Below are 23,040 nucleotides of genomic sequence, written 5' to 3'. Positions count from 1 at the left end.
TTTATCCTTGGAAACATTGTCTTTAGATAGTACGATGACAGGAATAGATAGATTATGATTAAGCCGTATCATTTTTCAATTTTTACAGGATTTGTTTGTCATTGGTGTATGAAAGCCGATTACCTATGTCTGTCTGTCTTTGAGTACAAAGTTATTAACATGACTAGAACAAATTATTTTCGTTCTATTCCAAGTATCTTTTTATTAAAAAAATTTCGTCTTTTTTCACATTTTCTCACATAAAGATCTCTTTAAAGGGTGCACCTTCAAAGATACAAATTCACATGTTTTTCTAACATAACTTTAAAACTCGCTTATGTGTATATTTCATTACAGAAAAGATCGCATTCAAACTACAAATTGTAACAGTTCATTTTGAAAACATCCATTTTTTTAATATGTGCATCAAGATTACGAGGATAACATTACAAACGACGAAGAGGCATTATTTTGTTAAAATTTCGTATTTGACTTACAATCTTTACATTTCATTATTCCTAGTTGACCTTTGATCTGATAAATGTCAACTTGGAACTGAGAAATTTCAAATTGCAACTGTGATATGTCAATACGGTTTTAATTTCTTGTAGGTAATTGAGATTTTTTTAAGCAAAAAATATCTTATTCAGGTATATGGGAAAATTGATTTAAGTTTGGTTTTTTTAAAACATTTTTCGAATATTCTTAAGGTTTTTTTTTGTGGCTCAGAAAACCCTAAAATAATACAAGGAAATCTGTTTTTAAATTTTCCAAATTATCAGACGCTAGAGGTTAACAGATTTAATCAAACTCTGATTCACACTTTAAAGCCATGCTGTAGTATCCATAAGTATAGACACGTCAATTTTGATAACATTTACTGGGTATTTAGAAATGATAAAAAGGTTTTAAAATAACTTAACTTTAATTTCAACATTAATATACATTTTTAAATGTATCAGCGGCTTTATATCTCCGAATTGTTTCAATGTTAAAGAACTTTTGTTTTCTATCATGATTTTCTTGATGGCGAATGCTGCATTTAAAGAAGCTACAGTACTAAAATATTTAGCTTTGTTTTGGTAAGGTTGAAGATATCAAGGTTTTACGCACTTTATTTGGATTTCTTTAAAAGAAACGAAATAAATCTAATTTATTACAAAAAAATGCAATTTTCTATTTTGTGATTTTTAACAATATAAGACAGTCGAAATTCTTATTTTAAAACGAAGTCTGTGAAGCTTTTGCTTTACTGGAACAATTCCTGATACTTCGCTGTTACTGACATAATTCTGTGTAACAGATGTTTACAATGATTTCAGTACATGCACAAGTTCCCTAATGCATATACCTTTCCTTCACAAGAACAAATTTATCAAATCCTGCAGAAAGTATGACGTATTTTTACCACTTTTGTCATCTGTACTCATACATTGTTTAACCTACTGCCGTATTTGTTTGTTATATGACGCCATGTCTTTGTTTGCCAGCTTCTCAGATCATGTAGTTTGAATGATGATGCACTTTGTGGTAGGCATGACACGATGGCAATCTTTTTTTTTTTGGAAGTCTGATATTCTACAATGCATGTACTAAATTAATGTGAAATTGTGATTTAATCGGGGGAAAATGGGGTGATGCCACAAAGAATAAAAAACTTCGTAACCATGAAGTCAAAACATTTTTTTCTACTTTCTGTTTGCTGTTTTTACTAAGCTGCATTACTTCCAGTAAACAAGAAAAAAATGAGTCCAGAAAAAAATTCAGAAAAATGGACTATTTTGTTCCCCTCCAAGTTTTGACATACATGTACACGGAAAACTGGAGTTGTAATACAAGACTGGTACCTTGACGGATGCGACTTTAGTAAAAAAAAAAAGGAGTAGTGCACATCCGTCTTTATTTTTGTTCTAAACTGTTGTTAATTTTCAGTACTTAGTATTGCGAATTCTATATGTAATAACGTGTTATCTTATTTTAAAACAAAGAAATTGATAAAAGGGCACAGTTAATGTTGATGAATAATATATCTCTCAAATTGTTGTCAATTTATAAAGACATGTTATAAAAGATATCCAATTATTGTATGACTTATAATTTCAATTATATAATATGTTCTTTTTGCTTCATCCGATAAAGTGTGTAAGACACTATGATTCATTAAATAAATTGTTACATACGGGGGTTTCCACGACATGGCTTTTCACAGATTCGGTTATCTATTTTTTTTTATTTTATGTGTGCAAAGTACAATTTCATTGTTTACGATGATACATAGCTAAAGAGGTCAATCTTACTAAGTTGAATGGATCTCACTCACTGGGCCAATTTCGAAAAGACAATGTTGCATTTAATCTTCGTTATAGACCTTGTTAAATAACCTTAATTCTAAGATTTCTAATATTTTATTGAATCAATGAAATATTGAATCAAAATGTAATAGTTATATAACAGGACCTATAAGTAGCCTATACTTTGTATTTAAAACAGAGTAATCCATTTACGTTGATGTAATTCAGATTTATCTTCAAGCAGTCCTTTTATTTCCTTATTCAGACCAATACTAAACAAATTGTATAAGCTATTTTAGCAGTACGTTCGGTAAACAATACGCAACTTTTATTTATAAGTGCTCGGCATTGTCTATTTGAATAAGTGTATAAATATTAAATTTCGTCAAAGACCTCAGCGTAATATCATCTAAAGAAGAATTCGATTCCGTATAGTGTTATATCAACTCCATAGCGGTACATATTGTGAAAAACATTTGCGAATGAACGAATTAAATACTTCGCTTGAAGAAGAAGAATGCAAATAAGAATAAGCACGAAGGGGTCAAACGTTAAACTACTCTTGTTAGAATTCATCAATATACGATCCTTTTGTAATGTGTTGTTTCGACAATAGAAAATGTTTGAACTAAAACCGCGAAATTAATAGACGTGAAGTATTTCAAAGAGAGAGAGAGAGAGAGAGAGAGTGACTAACAATCGATTAAGAGTTTGAGTTGAAAGTTTGAGTTACATTTCGAGCTAGAGTTTTAACGTGAGTTATTTCTAGTTAAATTTTTAAACTGAGTTACATTTCGACTTAAACTTTCAAAGTGACTTACATTTCGAGTTAAACATTAAAATTGAGTTACATTTTGGGTAAATGTTTTTGTGATAAACGAGCTAACTTTCGATTTATATATACTTCAAGTTCGAGATAGAGCTAGAGTTGGACTTGCACTTCGAGTTACACTTCGATTCAAATTTCGAGATAAACTTCGAGTTGCCATACAAATTGGAGCGTGAATTAGACTTATCATTTGATTTTTTTTTATCATTTTGGGTACTGTTCTTGAAACTTCATTAAACTTTGTAAATTTAGAGTTGTTATTCAATAAATACATGAGTCGGTTTCACAACAGAACTTACGATTAAGATTGATCCTAAGTCATGACCAATTCAGTTAATTACAACAAATCGTAGTGGTAAGTGTTTTTGTGAAACCGACACCAGAGCGCTGCACTTCAACCGTTGCAATTTATTTTTCGATTCGTTCTTCTCCACGTTTTTCCATTCAAATGCATTTTCTTTCATCACACCTTATGTACAAATGATATTTATTATGTGTTAACCAAGAGTCTAAAAGAAAGATTGATTGGGGAATTGATTGTGTGTAAAACCACTTTCAAAACTATTGACTACTGTATATCATTGTAACCAGTCTTGTATTGAAGGAGGAAGTAGGAGTATCAAAAGGTGTTGCTTAAAGTGTTTTGTAGTGGATTGTATTGTACGATGTTCTTGTAAGGTTCTTTCTTTTATTTCGCCGACAAGGTTGAACTCAAGTAATCTACAAATAGTTTACCCAATGACTTAGTCATGTGCATTCCCTATTCATCTCGAGACGATCGTCAGTTGTTGTCTAAAGTCATGATATATTTTTGAAGAACTGGTATGGAAGGGAGATCTTGGATAGCTTATGTTTCATTAAATGATGCAAAGCTAGAAACACGTATTTTTCTGACATCTGTTTATTCTTTATGATTAAAAGTTATGCTTTTTTCCTCTTTTCTTCTTTAGTACAATGTCCGACTTCCGGTAGTAATCCTGGCCATAAAATTGTTCTTTATTACCATTTAACCAAACATTAAAATAATCTTCTTTGTTTCAACGATTCATACCTAGCCAGGATATGTTATATAACAAAGGGAATGGAGTGTTATGTACGTAAAACATGTATGGATTCAAGATCATTTTTGAAAGGTTTCTTCTATCCTTGATTCGATTTATGAAAACAAATAACATTGTTGGTATATTTACAGTGTTATGTACGTTCATCGAGGTTAGTAAGAAACCCTACTATATATAAGATGACAATTAAATAAGGTTTCAATGTCTAACCCTATCGTATTTATCTGCAAAATTCAATTAGACCTTTATCCATTTATTCCTTAAATTAGATAAATCGTGCTTCTTTTTTCTGATTTGTAATTCTGATTTTGTTCGAAGACCATATCAATCAATAAAAAAAAGAATTGACGACTAGACGTATAACGTTGTTCTTTCCAGAGACGCTTTTATTTCATTCTCTACGAGAGTATAACACTTTTTATTGGCTGTGTTTTAAACATCGCTGAAATTGTAAGGGCTGTTTTTATTGGAACAGTAATTGTTATTTATTACAACCTAACTGCCAATATTTTGTACATCTGTGAACTATGTTATTGCTTTTGGTTTATTTTAGAAGTATGATTAAAAAAACATTTTGTAACGTTAGAAAGCATATTGTGTGTGATCCTCGTGATTAAAATTCTTTATCAAATGCGTTGTATCACTTATAAACTACATTTTTTTAAAATGTTTAATAAAAAAAAGATATAACAGATTGATATGATTATGAGTAGTGCAATATTTTTCCTTGTGTTCGTGCGCTTGTTTTCTCTGGTTTGAAGTCTAAACACTCACACAAAGAAATCATTTGCTGATTGGCTGATACTTAACATATCATATATATATTATCAGAAATATTCTGGGAATGAAAATTCGAGCCTTGAACATATATGTGAGTGTATTTGATGTAAATTCATTGAAATCATTTTTTTTTTTTTTATCCCGAAATCAGCCAACTTATTTACAAATAACAGGCACACATATATTGTTATTTTCTTTATTTGTTCGTCAAGTCTCCTGTTACACCTCATCAATGTTAAGTAAACCGTAATTTGTGAATATTTATTTTGGGATAACAGTTCATTTAGGGATATTCTGCGCGTTACCCGTTTAAACTATGTCGATTTCTTTGACAAATGATTAAGAGACAATTATTTTAATTTAATTGTAACTGAATAAAACATAAAGGTTTTATATATTAATTTATATATATCTTTGTTACCAAAGTCTATATAAACGATAGGTATACAAGTATATTAACATTACAGACTATGTGACAGCAGAAGGTGTTGTAGAAATAAAAACACATTATTTTAACATTTCAGATTAAAGCTTAAAATTAACCTAAATTACACAACTGTTTTACGTTGTAATAATTCATCAGTTTAATAAATTTGTGCATCGACGGGTTTTTCCAATAAAATGGCTGAATATAAATTGTTCTAAAACTTTGAAAACGTGGACATTTGAAGATGAAATGAAACTCAATCCTCTATATCATTTTTACAAAAAGAACATGTTCTATTATTGTTATACCATAAAATCTTCCATTTTCTGTAGCTAAGATGTGGCTACTTAATCTTATTTTTGTAATACATTGTTTGTAAACATTTGGAATTGATTTGCATAGATAAAATTGAAGACAAAAATCATCTAACATAATTATATTCATAATTTGAATATTTTGGAGAAATATGCAACTTAGCATCAATTTCTTGTTTTAGACAATCGTACAAACGTTGCTTTATGACAGCAAAATATACATCAGACAAGTCACAATTTAGACTCCTGTTATTTAAAAAAGTAGACACGTACCGTTCAAACTGGGAACAAGAAATCTTTATATTTGTTTCTGGTTCACGTGACTCTTGTCTTATTCCGATATTAGTAATACACATATGGCGTTCAATATCACTGAACTAGTATATATTTGTTAAGGGGCCAGCTAAAGGACGCCTCCGGGTGCGGGAATTTCTTGCTACATTGAAGACCTGTTGGTGACCTTCTGCTGTTGTGTTTTTTTATTTGGTCGGGTTGTTGTCTCTTTGACACATTCCCCATTTCCATTCTCCATTTTAATTTATGATATCAATTGAAACCGTGACCATCAGGAATGCTACTACATTTAGTATTTTATTTTTTTTCTTTCTCGTTGTTATTAATTTTGTTTAATCCAGGCGTAATTAGGGGTGGGGAATTTTATAGGTAATAAAATAAATTCACTTGCATTGCGTTATAATGCTTTGTGAGATAAAACTAAAACCAACAAAGATTCTTTAAACACCAACTGAGGAGAACGAACTTGCCTTAAGTAATGCTACACTTTTTGAAAACAAATTTAGCGAAATTCTAGATAACAACTAAATATTTGAATTATCCAAAAGTAAAATTTTAATTGCCATGGCCTGTACACAAATCCAATAAAAACGCTTTAAATAAATCTTGATAAAATTCAGTCTGATTTTAGCCTATTAAAACATTTGCAGTGACGTAACTATATTTTGTTGGTTAATTAAAGTAGCTTATAATTAATCGAAAGTCTCAATGCTTTGCAGCGTTTGACTAATAATTCGTATTAATGACAAGACTTCCTTCGGAGTTTTGTCATTTTCTATTAATGTATATATTTCTTATTTTTACCAGACTCGAAGGTAACACAGAGTTCGCCAAATAACGTTTGTGTGATTGACTTGATTAATGCTTCATATTCGTAAATAGAAATTATACAGAGTTTTCACATAACACATTCTGAATTACAGTTCAGCCGTGACCCTATTACAGTAAAACCTAACCTGTCTTGATTGAATGAGTATTACTGGCTAGATTAATTGCCTTGTCTATATTAGTACAAGTGAATGCCACTCTTCGTCAAAAAATGTATCCTTAATAACAACTGGACAAGCGCCAATGTGCCGAATAAAGACATGTTAACAAATAACTAACACGTGATCGATTGTAATTTCGCGATGCAATCATACAGTGATAAACAGTCTGATGAACACAATTTTATGAAACAAGTAAAGGAAAATAGTGGGCGATTGTTTTGGAACTGCAGGGAATATGTTTAATTAAGTCTGTTGTTTCCGTACCCCAATGAGATACATTTATGATATTGCCTGCCACTTATATGTGTTACAGGAAATTATGCCTACGTTCAGGGAAATCTATAATTGTTCTTATTAAATTTTGCTCTTTTTGGAATTTAAGTGGCTGATATCCGATTGCTCAGTGTGGTATAAAATTGAGAGAGAAAACAGTATTTATCATATATAAAATAGATGAAAACCATGCCATATTAGGGCGTATATCCTCCAACAACATCCCGTAGTGGATTAGGTAGTTCGTCTACATAAATAAATGACTATCAACACTGAAGTTGTTAGTTGAACCCCGCTCGATTCAAGGTGCTCTCGATTCATAAAATAATTGAATTCTCATGCGGTGAATGTCGTCGATTGCTTCCGAGAACTATAAAACCAAAATTTGCCAAATAATACATGTGTGCTCGAGATGATCTTTTCATTATCTCCATGTTGGTTGCTTACTCGACCGATAGAAAGTGGCAGCTATGACATAGCCTGGGGAGATAAAGTGTCATTAAACTAATCAATATTGTATTCAGTGTTATTTTTATTTTCACTTTATAATTTTTGGTCATTCAAAATTGAACGGTTACGGGCAGATGAAATGTGCGTTCGACTTCAATTTTTTCATTGACTTGGATTGTCTTTTCACATTCGTAGTTCGATTTTTCTATCCGGGCACTCTGGCTTCCTTCACCGATAAAAAAAGATGACCACCTCGAATTAGACCAATAGTGTTGAAAGTGACATTCAACCATGATTAATAAATCACTTCATATTTGGCAATGCGACACCTGTTACTAATCAAGTAGGACCATTATATTTCATCGCCGGTGTTTTGTTGCTGTTTGGTTTTGTTTTAGTCGTGGAGCTTTATCTTTTAACATTTGCTGTTCAGTCTTTTGCCTTTCTCTATTGTCAATAGGGAAAACTATTGTGTTTTCGACCTGTAGTTTTCGATTGCAACTCTCAATGTTTTACCAAGGTTACAATTTGATTTTTAAAAAGATACAAAAATAAAAGACCTTAGAAGAAACTAAAAAGACTTTGATCAAAGTTAACCTGAAAATACGTATATGAAAAAGACAATCAATCATTTTTATTTACCAAGTACATCTTCTTCTTTTCTTTCTGTAACTTTCTCCTTTGACTAGGAGCACACAAATATTACCTAACGTAATAATTATCTTAACATTCCCATTACATCAAACGTGATCTCTTTTTATCAAATCCTTTTATTCAAAGTATATTTTATGGTTTCATCTCCCACGTTAAAGCTTGTTTTATGGTATAAAAACATGACATAATGTTATAACAACAATGTTTTCCTCCATTTACGAATTTTAATACAGATTAGATATTTAGAAAACATCAATGGTATACGATGACATTTCCGCTATGTGGGAGACTGAAAAAGTTCAAGTTTCTTTGGAAAATCCTTCCTTGTACGAACAGATCGGGCAAAGGTAACTGTGTCAATTAGTATATTAACCGAGTGCAACTCTGCCTGTCAAAACTTCTCTGGTCTTAATTCAGAGATGTTTTCTTCTTCATTCAACCTATAAAATAAATTATCGAACTCCAAGGAAAATCTAAACTAGAGTCCTTTATCAAATTGCAATATCAAAAAATTTACCACATCAAGCGAATGGAAAACAACTGTCATAATCCTGACTTTGTACCGGAATTTCCCTACGTATACAAAAGGTTGACACAACCTTGTTTTATAAGCAGCTACATTTGAACAAGTTGTGTTTATTGATTGCAAAACTCAAGGTGTCTCTAGATTTTAATGAAGTTAATGCTGCTCATTTGATATTCTTTTGTGAAATTATAGGGATGCCAGCTGAAGACACATGGAAAATTTGTTTTACTTTAATTAGCTAATTTCAATATAAGAATACAATTTGTTTGGATCACTTACAAGAACTAAAATTGAGATTGCTAACATATCATATAATCATCCGCTTTCATTGTTGTACAATGTATATGGTGGTAGACTGTTGTTATATTCCTATCTTTTTTCGTCTTGTCTTTTTTTCGCTACTTGCCATGGCGTTGTGTTTTTTTTTCAAATTGTGATTTACAACATTCCTGGAATAAGAAAAGGATTTTGTCGTGTCAGAAATATTTTATCCGAGAGAGAAAAAAATAAGAAAGAAGCTTCGTAAATACGTTTCCATTGATTGTGTTACGTTCCATTAATAATGATTTTCGCGTCAATAAGCTTTTATTTTTAACTTAAAATACGTAGTATGGTTTCATGTACCCTAATCTCTCTTTCTACTTCAATGCTATCTAAATTTAGTAATTTACTTAGCACTAATTGAGTTGCAAGCAGACTCTATTGACTATTATAGGTTTTTCTTACGCAATAGATTTAACCTTGCTTTGAACGGCCTCTAAATTGAATTATTGCGTGTTCATTTAAATTTTTTACTTGAAAGAATTTAGCAATTTATCAATTAATTATGTTGTGGAATTTTTTCATCCTTTTGGTAGTATTTGACGTAGTATCGCTTAATTGTTAATGCAATTTTCTGCCGCTTAAGTTTTGACGCATGCAACAAACAAACACCTTTCGTAGTACACTAGGTAGCTTATTTTCAAAGTACGAATTACATGTATAACCAGAATAATAAAACAATTAAGCATTAAATCAGAGTTAATCAAAAGAAAGATTTTCCGTGTTTACGGTGCATGCTTTCAAATTTATTTCTTATTACTTTTTTGTCAATGACATAAAATCTTTCGTGTGGACGATTTCCCTTTTCTCCTTCGGCTTGTTTGGTTTATAATTTGAGATGACAGTGCAGCTTTTCCGAACAAACAACTTGCAGTCATAACTGCTCAGAATGGCACTTTAAATGGTTCTAAAAATTATAATAAAAAGCAATGTTTGTCTTTTTAAAGCAAGATACACATGAATATAGTTCACCGACAGCGGATCTACAGTTAGGACGATGACAAAAATACTGCTCAATACTTAGAAAGTTGATATTATACATTTCGTAAAATTGAGCTGACCAGGTGTATAGTTAATAGCTTCGTAAACGATTGATTGATAAGTTGTTGTTTGCCTTATGTCACCAATTAGTAAGGTTAGATGTGGAAAAATGCCAATCTGGTCTGTTTCTTTTCAAAGTTTTATAGATCGCTTTGGAATATATGAAGTCTGGAATGCCTTCGATTATGTGGTAATATCATTAACGGATCATATTTTTATTCACCAGATGCACATTTCAACAGTTAAGTCTTTTCAGTGATACTGGATGCCAAGATCTGTATTTGAAAAAGCAAAACCTATTACAAAGTTGAAGACCTCATAAAACCAACAGAACATAAAGTTTAGCCGAGTCAGAAAAAGGAATGAAATATGAGTTAAGGAGAAATATTCTCTTCCTCAAAATGATTTCCCAAAAATTTTATGATCGTGAAATTTCAATTAAAAAAAATCAGTGTTGCAGCAAACCAATACTCATCTACTCCTAGAAAAAAAATCTTTCCATTTCAGAATGTGATTCCTAATTCCAAACAACCAAGGTTTTAGGGAAGACTATTTTTTTTTATAAATTACAAAAAATTGAAAGGAGCTGTCGATTTGTGTTTTTGGTATATAGTACATACTACGGGGGCCGAATGGGACTCTTGTGGTTTTGTACAAAAAACTGTGTCATAACAAAATCATTTCTGTCTTAGAAAACTATGTGATACAGACTTGCTTTATGAGAACTTCAATTTTGTGATAAATTCAATTTTGTCAAATAGGTATGCAAATATAAAATTCTGCGTCCCGTAGTACATGCCTTCAAGTACAAAGAAACATAAGTGACTTCATTAATGAAATAATGAAATGTGACACGCGTTTTTTTAGTGAATAAAAATATCAAAAAAATACAGTGACGCGGGAGAATCTTTTTATTGAATTGTAAATTACTTGATTAATTTTGTGTCAGGATCGTCCATGGTGCAAAAAGGGTAATTCAGAGAATACTATTGATTATATTAAGATATCTGTTAACAAGAATGACAATTCTCTTGAATTCAGTTAAGCTATGAATGTATATCGTTAAGAAATCGTGCTCAGGAATCTCCTGGTGTGATGATGATGGTTCCTGCTTATACAAAACATCACCTCGTATGATGATTGCAAGTCCAGCTTAATACCAAAAAAGAACTAAAAAGGGAAGACAGCAACGGTAATTTCCTTTTATTTGTTTCTAAAACCTCTTAAATGTTTTTGTAATTTGCTTTCCATACATCAGGGTTCTAAGTTATCTGGCATTTATTCTAACCTCGAAACAAATCTTTAAGTAATTGTCAATCTGGTCTTTGGGAGATTTGTGTCTCATTGACCAATTTACCGCATCGCCTAATGACGTTTACAAAACAATCAATGTTGGTGTTCGGTTTAGGTTGTTATGCTAACGAAATACGAGAAAAGGTTTAATATATCTCAATGTCAAACACAATTTAAATTGTATGATTGTTGCTCCTATATGAGTTTTAGTTAATAACAGGCACATAAAGTAACTTTACTTTCGATTGAAACAAATATTTATTCAATTTGAACCTAAACATTAGGAGTCCTTGATCTGTGAAACAATGCGTTAGTCAACAGTACACGCTGTATGTAATTGTTGAAATACTACAGTATGCGAGTCAGAAAAAACAATCTGATTTCACTGACCTCGAAAAGAAGCTAAATAATTGACTTTTCTAATCATTTTAGTAAATGACTGACAATTTATTTGTCGTTTTAGCAATTTTTGTATCGTTTATTTGGTTTCGTAAGCATACAGAATTGTTCCTGACTTACGACCAATCTTAATCGTATTACATGTAAATTATTTTGAGAAACCGACTCCTGATTGCCAAAGCTAAAATAAAGCGGTATTTGTTTTCAATTTCAAATTATGTCCGAGAGATATATTCTTGCTGTTGTAGCTTTGTTTGTGTTCTAGTTTAATATATCGTAATTATTCAACAATTTCCCCACAACTGCAACTGTATCTAATAACAATTTTCTCCTTTCTATAACATTGACAAAAGCCTTGAATACCTAACCAATAAGTATATCCTTTCTCGATTGTATAAACGACAAAGATTAAATGATGCAATTTCTTTGTAATTTTTTTCATTACCAATTTTAATCAATTTCAAATTGACAAAATGCAAGTTGGAGAGAGATATGGTTCGAAAAGTCATTTATTTTCTACAAGTGATTATCTACAAATTCATAACAAAGTGCGAGTCAGTGATCCTTATGTTGAAGAATACATTATTTTAGATAGAAGTTTTACCATCGGTCGATAAAATAATTAATGCTAGACAAAAATAAGATGTGAACATTATATCTTTTCGGTGGAGGTCTTATTGTCTTGACATCAAAATTGATGAGCGAATTGAAATCAGTAAACAAATCGCATTCATCATTACAGAAATGACACTCGTAATAATAGCCGTTTTTGTCTTCTAGTCAAACTCGAATACGTTTTACCGACATATATTCATAATGCCAGTAACAGAGTATTCATTTGGATGTTCTTTTATGGAAATCACAATGTTCTTTTACACCAAACATTTCTTTGATTTCCTTTTCAATTCATAGAGAAAAATTAATCTTGTATTTACTGTAATAATTTCAAGTCCATAATCACTACGTTATAAATAATTTTCATTTTGGATTGTTAAGCATTCATTACAAATGACGTGTTTTCTTTATTCATTTTTAACTTAATGTTTGTGTTGTTGTAGTACTGAATTGAACCTAAGTACATAAGTTTTCATGACCATTTTAATTATTTATTATAATCTTTCTGCTAAATTTTTAATATATTTTCGCTTTCTATGTTTTAATTTATTTTTTTTGTACTTATTATTGATTTTAATTCTATTATTTTTCTATCAATATAATTATTTATGTTCACATATCTTTCATATATACGTTTTTAGTTCTTTTAAACATAACATTTTTTATTCCATTTTGTTTTGTGGTTAACTTATTATATTTCTATATATGTAAAGCGCCTTAGAGTGATTTTATTGTTATATAGGGCGCTATAGAAATTTTTACTATTATTATTTATTATTATAAGTAATAAGAACAATTACTGTGGTCAGGACTCGATTGAAATAAGTCCATGCAGTACCGGTTTGATCGAAAGTTTTACGACGACACTGTTACAGTATTGCTAGAGCTGATCATCGGTCGATGACGTTACTGCAAACGTGTTTTGAATGCTATGTAACAAGATACTCAAGTTCAAATGTTGAGCTAGTGGTTGAAAAACTATAATGCTATATTGCACGAATTATTTGGCAAATTAATTTCTCATAATTGACAATCAGCACTTCTGTCATAAGGGTATTGTGATTAAGTAATTACAAAACAAAACTTTGTTTCTAGTTTATCATGCACAATGACGATCACTTAGACGCTTGATGAACGGTAATAGTGCAAGGATAAAGGCGATCCCCTCTATCTGGTAAATGACGTCATAAAGGCGTGCATAATTGATGAGTTTTCTCCGGTGATGGATGAACTCGAATTGGTCTATTGAAAATCTATATATGAGTTGTTCTCTTTGTTAGATTACAAAAGAAGTGTGTATAAAATTGTTCTATAATACAAAATGTTTCAGTTAACTTAAAGAGTTTCATGTTTAATGTTCAAAACGGGTAACCATATCAATATTATATCTGTAATATAAGAAAGCGATATAAATACACAATGTTATACTTACAATCTTTTACTGTTAAATATCTTTATAACAGATGTAAAGAGTAAAACCACAAAAATACTGAACTCCGAGGAAAATTCAAAACGAAAAGTCCCTTATCACTTTTGATTTTGCCATTCACTGAATGGAAAAATCAAAAACCCAAACAAATCAAATGAATGGATAAACTCTGTCATATTCCTGACTTGGTACGGGCATTTTCTTATGTAGAAAATGGTGGATTTAAATGTTCCTATTGCCGTTGTCACCATCTTTATCTCGATTCATCACTGAATTGATTTTGCATGGAGCATCACGAACGGTACCACTTTTTAAACAGATTTATTTTCTATTTCGGAGAACTTTGGATTACCCCTTGAATTTTGAGAGATTCGTGTTGTTTGATCTGTAGTTTCTGGTGTAGTGTTTTGTAGTCTTAGATTTGTTGGTTAATCTTCAAATTATGAATTTGTATTGTCCTTTTGGTGTATTCCACTTCTTTTTTTAAACTCATACATTCAGCATTACATTAATCAATATGTTACTATAAGGATAAAAGAAGCATTCTCATATTAAAGCTGATGGGTTTATTAATTCATCTCGAAAACGCTTTTACATGAATTGAACTGTTGAAATATATAGAGTTGCATTTCTTGCATATTTTGTTCAACTACTTCTGTTATGAGTCAGTTGCATTGGTAATATCTGTTGCACTTTCTGCAAAATGTTGCAGTCAATATTTATTTTGAATAGTATTCCATGGAAATTATGAAAAATCGAAAGTTGTTATCGCTCGATGGTAATGCAAAAAGTATGTTAGTAGTGTAGCAATAGTGTCATATTTACATTACACGAGTGAAAATAATCATCATGCTAGTGATTTTCAACTATTCTTTATCTGTTATTGTGGAACCGAATTGATTTGTTCCAATCGTTGGTCGCTTTTACATAAGCCTACCGTGAAGCAATATAATTCAATATGTAAAATGTCACGGCTTTCCTTGTCCTTATAACAATATTAAATGTCAAAGAGTGTTATTTACATTGAAAGTATACCAGTAATACCATTTATAACACTGTTTCTTTCATTTATTCCGTATATCCTTTAATTGGCTATTTACGATAACGTATAAAACCACATCGATTTCTCAGCTGAAGCTTAATTCAAATTTTAGTACCCATGAAATCTGTTTTACAAATTTATTTGTGATTAGGAACGCTTAAAATGACAGATCATATCTATTTCATTATTTTGCTACTTAATCTTTATACGAAACATACATAAAATTAAGTTTGAATTCGATATATTGCAGCTCAGGGAGTAATTTATTTCGCGCACTTGCTCGTAACTAGGATGACGTAAACTGCTTTCTTAAATTGTTAAGGGAACCTTTTTTTTAATTTCCGCAAAATGTTCAATAAATGTTCAGGCATTTTATTACTTGCGATGACATTTTTATTGCATGTTTTACAATTCTGCCTAGTGTCAAATGCAATATAACTTGTGTTTTTTTTACATGTAAATAAAATGGGTGGTTCTTCCGAATGATTCATGACAAAACATACAATCTGATTCTCTTTGTTTTGGGTTTATTCAATTTCAACTCGTAGGTGTGCATTTGTATTTTCCTAGAATACTTTAGCAATATAACCCCTAATCGTCTTATAAAATCAATTGTAAATCAATTTTATACCTAAGACAATCAATTTGTCCTTAAGCATGACTTTGTGTTTAGCGCATTATTGAATTATGATAAATATTCAAAGAATTTAATGCTAGATGGTTGTTATCAAAAGTTATCAAAAAATAAACTTTCCCGTATAGAATCATGCAATCTTCTTATATTCAATTGTCTAAATGTTGCTTTGTAAAGGCATATAAGTTATAGGAAATTGGCAAAAAGTAAAATCCCATCAATACTGAACTCTCGAAAATTTAAAAAGGAAAGTCCCTAATCGAATGACAAAATCAAAAGCTCAAACACATCAAACGATTGGATAACAACTGTCAAGACCTTCATGTATGTACCATAATTCAGTAGTACTAATGTCATTGGTAAATTGGATAACAATGTACCATGTGTTGTGATCTAACTTCCTTTCGATTCTTTATCAAGAAACGCTGTTTGTTTTTTCGATGCAATTACCATTAGAGTAGTATTTGATATCAAGATCTCGACAGGAGAAGATTAGAAAACATTTTCCACTTGTAAAATTGATTTGTAAATAATTAAGTAAATTACTGGCGACACAAAACTATGTGATGAAGATTTTATTTTGTGTTTATTGCAAATTTCTTTTTTTTGACTCTTCACAATAGAAAAGATTCTATATACTAGTATTGTGAATCGCTACTATAATGTCTTCCTGTTGACTCACTCCAGATGCATGTTTTGTCTAAAAAGGACTTGCACGTGACAATCGATTATTATTCTTTTAAACGGCCAAATAAAGAACGAAATTAAAGAGATTTAAGGACCAATTGCTAATGTACTGAAGTGAAAATTTAAATTCCTTAAAATTTCGAAAAATTTGTAGCAACATGATGTTTTAGACAACCAATTATTTTAACATAAAAATAACTTTGAAATACTTTATTGAAACAACTTTTTAACGAATACGAAAAGTAAACACCTCCCATAGAGAACTTCTTGAAAGTAACTTGTCGACCTTAGCAGATTTTACTGTTAACTTTTGCCTTTTTATAATTAAAAGTGATAATGCTTTAGAAATTGAATGCACACGTGAAAAGTGGCGTTAACATATTGCTTTTAACTGTTAATTCCTTTAAAAGGGTCACAGGTTCATATGAGCAATTGCAAAAATGTCTGTATTATCTTAAAACTATATGTTTATTGGCTATAAAACCGTTAGTTTGTGAGTTTTAAGTAGTCGTTAATGTCAGTGTTTCTTTGTATAACTTATTATATATATTAGTTAAGTTTTTTGCCTTTTTTCATTAATGCACTTACCAGTTTTGCAATTGCATTTGATCGCTTCTGAAGTGAAGCAACAAAAAACGATTATGATTATAAAACAATGTGCGTGATTTACATTTTCCTCTCTTTTGGTTCCAAGTAGTTTTCTGTCGCTGTTTTTCTCCGTATTATTGAAAAAACAAGATGCAATTGCCAATTTGATAAAGGATCAGAAAAGTCATTTTAAATCCTCATTTAGGATTGTAACATGATAATGTCTTTTTGAGATATCTCTCTATATATATCATGTATGAAGGTTAGTTTTTGTAATGAGAAACTTAACCTTGAATTATGAATTTTTCTGATCTAATATCATGAGTCAATCCTTCATGTGACATTGGCTTGATTTTAAGAGATGGCATCTGTACAGAGCATTGCATTGAACCTTGTTTGAGCCTTTCCGATCAACCTAACGTATAGGTAGAAAAAAATGTACATACAGCCTCATCAATCACATATATTTTGGTTTAATTGTCATCTATTTACCTCTTGCTACATACATTTTCTGCATATTGTGGACAACAATATATTGTTATATGAATAATACCAACAACCTTAAAAGATTGCGCCTTTTAATCTTCACACATTTAATAACGTATTTTTCGATTCACCAGTGAGCTACAAACAGAAGGTACATTGTAACATCACAAAAATACTGAAATCCGAGGAAAATTCAGAACGGAAAGTCTCTAATCAAATGACAAAAAATCTAAAGCTAGAACAAATCAAACAAATGGATAGCAGCTGTCATATTCTGAATAAGATGAACCAAAAGTCGTAGAGGAAAATAAGTTTAGACGCTTTGGAACCCTTTTTAACTAGTTCTTGTTTTCTGAATTTACTTGCTTTCAAAACGTTTTGCCTTTATTTGTACTCATTTAAGGCGAAAGAATAGATATTGAAGGTTTCTTTATTGCTTGCTTTAGCGGAATTATTATATGTATTAGCATGTACAACATACGAAAAGCAATTACAGGTAACTTTACGATGAAGAATTATAGGTCACCCTTGTACGATAAAGTTAACAATAATAATAGGTCACCGTACGACCTTTAACACTGAAAAAATCCCATTCCATAAACCAGCAATAAAAGACATATGTCCAGAAAGTAGGTATTAGGGCACATGTATAACGAAAAGTTTGTGTGATTTACTGTGAATAAAAAAAATCGAAATATTTGTTTTTTTCTTTATCAGTAATGACTAGTAGTACATTCTTATCTTACAGTTTTTCTATTGTTGTATAATAATGTGTTCCAAGCTTAACGGTGAATAGACCATAATGGCATTGATACATCTTTTTAATAAAAGGGACCGTGAGATTTTTTTCTCCTTTTTTGTGTCCAGTTGCACACTATCTTCTGTCCTCAAAGGGAACATGAACGTTTCAACATTAGAAAAGTGAGAGAATGGAATTTTTAAAGTCAACACCTTTTTTTTAAAATTAAATATGACTTGCCAGTCACTTAATCAACATTGAATTAATAAAATAGTTATCAAGGGTCTAACAACAAACAGTTTTGGTATACAGTTTCCGAGTATGGTGACTTTTTTCCTCTATGTCAAATACAAAAGCATGTAATGTTCACAGAGAACAACATTGAACACAAATATTTAAAACTAGGTTTGAAAATATCAAAACTTGTAAATAGTTATCAAAGGTACCAGGATTATAATTTAGTACGCCCGACGCGCGTTTCGTCTACATAAGACTCATCAGTGACGCTCATATCGAAATAGTTATAAACCAAACAAATACAAAGTTGAAGAGCATTGAGGATCCAAAATTCCAAAAAGTTGTGCCAAATACGGCTAAGGTAAATACTGATTATATTTAAAGAGTAAATGTAATGCAATTCTTGAGATACAAATATGTTATAAATTTGCTATTTCTTGAACATCAGAAATTTACCAGAGCAAAATACATAACAAAATACTTCGATGACATATATTTCTATTTGTGTATCAGCTGTATCGTTTAATAAATGGAGTTTAATTACTTGTTTATGAACGTGGTAATTGTATAATGTTCCTGAAGATATTTGCTTCCTGTTATCTTTAATAATATTATAATTTACCCTTTGAAGTTTGCTTCTTATGTCCAGGAAATGGTAATTTAATGATTACAAGAATTTTTAAAACATTTTCTGTCTTTCTATTTATATAAGAATAAGTATTATAGCTGGCTTGTGTGATAAGCTCTAACAAATGTGATTGCCTAGTCTTGCTACCATACATATTATTATAGCTGGCTTGTGTGATAAGCTCTAACAAATGTGATTGCCTAGTTTTGCTACCATACATATTATTATAGCTGGCTTGTGTGATAAGCTCTAACAAATGTGATTGCCTAGTTTTGCTACCATACATATTATTATAGCTGGCTTGTGTGATAAGCTCTAACAAATGTGTTTGCCTAGTCTTGCTACCATACATATTATTATAGCTGGCTTGTGTGATAAGCTCTAACAAATGTGTTTGCCCAGTCTTGCTACCATACATATTATTATAGCTGGCTTGTGTGATAAGCTGTAACAAATGTGTTTGCCCAGTCTTGCTACCATACATATTATTATAGCTGGCTTGTGTGATAAGCTCTAACAAATGTGTTTGCCCAGTCTTGCTACCATACATATTGTTATAGCTGGCTTGTGTGATAAGCTCTAACAAATGTGTTTGCCTAGTCTTGCTACCATACATATTATTATAGCTGGCTTGTGTGATAAGCTCTAACAAATGTGTTTGCCCAGTCTTGCTACCATACATATTATTATAGCTGGCTTGTGTGATAAGCTCTAACAAATGTGTTTGCCCAGTCTTGCTACCATACATATTATTATAGCTGGCTTGTGTGATAAGCTCTAACAAATGTGTTTGCCCAGTCTTGCTACCATACATATTATTATAGCTGGCTTGTGTGATAAGCTCTAACAAATGTGTTTGCCCAGTTTTGCTACCATACATATTATTATAGCTGGCTTGTGTGATAAGCTCTAACAAATGTGTTTGCCTAGTCTTGCTACCATACATATTATTATAGCTGGCTTGTGTGATAAGCTCTAACAAATGTGTTTGCCCAGTCTTGCTATCATACATATTATTATAGCTGGCTTGTGTGATAAGCTCTAACAAATGTGTTTGCCCAGTCTTGCTACCATACATATTATTATAGCTGGCTTGTGTTATAAGCTCTAACAAATGTGTTTGCCCAGTCTTGCTACCATACATATTATTATAGCTGGCTTGTGTTATAAGCTCTAACAAATGTGTTTGCCCAGTCTTGCTACCATACATATTATTATAACTGGCTTGTGTGATACGCTCTAACAAATGTGTTTGCCCAGTTTTGCTACCATACATATTATTCTAAGAGCAATGTTCCGATCACATGTTATATTTTTGTTCCATTAAAAACAACAGGCTATATGCTACAGTTAATTTAGAAAATTAGTGATTTTGTAAAATACCTTGAATAATTAGCGATTTTGTAAAATCCCTTGAATAATTAGGGACTTAATAAAATCCTCAATATACATGGATTTTGTTAAATCTCTTGAATAATTAGTGATTTTGTAAAATTCCTTAAATAATAAGGGATTTTGGAAATTCTCTAGAATAATTTGTGATATTATTAAATTCTCAATAATAATGGAACTTGTAAAAACCCTTGAATAATTAGCGACTTTGTAAAATTCCTTGAATAAATAGATTTGATAAAATCTCTAACCGTTTTAGGCAGTTCATTCCAAACCAGTGCTCAGGGAAAATGAATTAAAGTAAATACGTTAGAAGTTCTAAGTCGTTAGACACAAAATACACTTATTTTACAGATATAACACAATAAAAATACGCTGTAATATATATAAAGGCTATTTTCTAATGAAACTTGGCAATGGTAACATCTTATTGCAATTCTGGACGGTCTTCATGCTTTACCTTGCCTTTTTGAATTTTGATGATGTTCAAATCCGATTCATTGAGTTGATACTTATGAGAAACGCTATAACTGCATCTGTTAAAACATCCAATTATGTTTAACCCTTTTTTATGATTTTTTTTTTTTTGCAGTTTCCGTCCGTAACTTCTGTTAGCATTTTCTATTAAATTACAGTCAAATAATTTTACGCATTTTATTATATCCGAAGATAAAACAATGTACAACTAAAAGGGTTGTGACATCAAGACAAAATCAAACTTATTTATGTAATACTATATCTTGACTCATACATATTATTGCAACATAAAACGTCATAATGTAGCACGCCCTGAAACTCAAAGACCTTCTAAGTGTGTTCTAGTGCTAAAGTAATGTCGTGCTGTGTTTAAGTATGTTATTGTAGTTTGCAGAACATGATTGATTGCAGTAAATTATAAATTTCGAACTGACTTTCATCCAAACCAATGAACAGTGTCAGATGATAAATCCAAAAGCATTAACAAGATAATACATGTCAACATAAGTTGTAGAAAGCCAAAATCAGCTATTTCAAACAATTATAGCTTTATTCTCAATAGACATTGTTTTCTAAAACAAACTACACCAGAAAAAGATATAAGAACTTTAAGACATTTTCTTTCTTTCTCGAAACAAATAAATGATATATTTCTAAATGTCGAACGTAGAGTGACTTTATATACTGAGTGCCAATGAAAACGCAACACTTGTAAATTTCAAATATTCTAAAATATATTACTTTTTTTTAAATGATTACCTATATCGGATAGAAAATGAATCTTCAGACTTCTTTCGAAATCTTTACGCTTGAATGATTTTAGAAAAAAAAGTTACGTGCTTGGTTACAAAAAAGGGGGATGAGTCGAGTGCACCGCTATTTAACGCACGAGTGATTTTCTCATTGTGTGTTTTGGAAAGCCTCGCTTAAGAATTGAACTTTCCCATCCTTTTTTGTTAGCCGCTGCAATAAACTTAGCCGCAGATGCCAAGACTTTTAGACAACCAGAGACATGAAGTTTGGGGCATGGTGCAAGGAGGCATTTCAAGTCGTGAAATTGCACGCAGAATGCATTGTTCAGCCTCAACAATTACCAGACTTATCCAAAGATTCAACCAAACTGGGTCTTTGAATGATAGACCACGTCCCGGGAGACAGAGAGCAATTCCTGCCCAGCAGGACCGATACATTCGTCTTCAGCATCTGCGAGATCGGTTCCGAACGGCTGTCCAAACAGCACGGGAGACTGTCGGCGTCCATAGGAGACAAATTGGAGCAAACACAGTAAGAAGCCGTTTGCGCAGCAGTGGATTGAGGGCACGGAGGCCTTTCCGTGGTAACATGCTGACAGCAGTACGACGCCAAAATCGCTTAAGATGGACACAACAGCGTCAGAGATGGTCACAAAGGCAATGGACAACAATCTTATGGACGGACGAATCAAGATTCCATCTTCGCCGTAGTGATGGACGAACTCGTGTGTGGAGACGAAGAGGAGAACGATATGCAGATTCGTGTATCCAAGAGACAGATCGTTGGGTGGTGGTAGTGTCATGGTATGGGGAGGAATATCATTCAACCATTAAACTCCTCTCATCACTTTCAATGGCAATTTAAACGCTCAACGCTACATTGATGAAGTTTTACGACCGACCGTTATACCGTTCATGGCTGGACATCAAGATGTTAATCTTTTTCAGCAAGATAACGCTCGTGCACACTCCGCACGACTCACAACTGCGTTTATCAACAACAACCATGTTCAGACATTACCATGGCCAGCCTTTTCGCCGGATTTGAGTCCAATTGAACACTTATGGGATCAAATTGGACAAGCCGTAAGACGACGACAGCCACCACCAGTTACGCTGCGCCAACTCGAAATTGCATTGCGAGAAGAATGGACAAACATTCCACAACACCGTGTCCGACGTCTGGTCAGGTCAATGCCACGTCGTTGTAGAGCTTGCGTTGCAGCACGCGGTGGACACATTCGTTATTGAGACTGTGAGTTGGTGAATTGTAGCGTTGTACGTGTTGCATTAATGTATTGCATTCGAATCGTGGTAATTAAACATTTTTGGTTGAGTTTTATATTTGGATAAATTTAGTGTTGCGTTTTCATTGGCACTCAGTATATAATTTATGAGGTTAATTGAAAAAAT

The 23,040-nt window shown here is 31.7% G+C and overlaps 1 protein-coding gene across 4 annotated transcripts in view; it reads left to right on the top strand.

Annotated features, from left to right (window-relative positions):
- LOC134714583 (adipokinetic hormone/corazonin-related peptide receptor variant I-like) overlaps positions 1 to 23,040 on the top strand; it is a 198,664-nt gene that overhangs the window by 133,941 nt on the left and 41,683 nt on the right. The gene's annotated exons all lie outside the window — the stretch shown is intronic.

This window comes from Mytilus trossulus, chromosome 4 (genome assembly GCF_036588685.1).
Source record: "Mytilus trossulus isolate FHL-02 chromosome 4, PNRI_Mtr1.1.1.hap1, whole genome shotgun sequence".
NCBI classification, from domain to species: domain Eukaryota; kingdom Metazoa; phylum Mollusca; class Bivalvia; order Mytilida; family Mytilidae; genus Mytilus; species Mytilus trossulus.
This window is presented reverse-complemented; position numbering and strand designations above follow the sequence as displayed.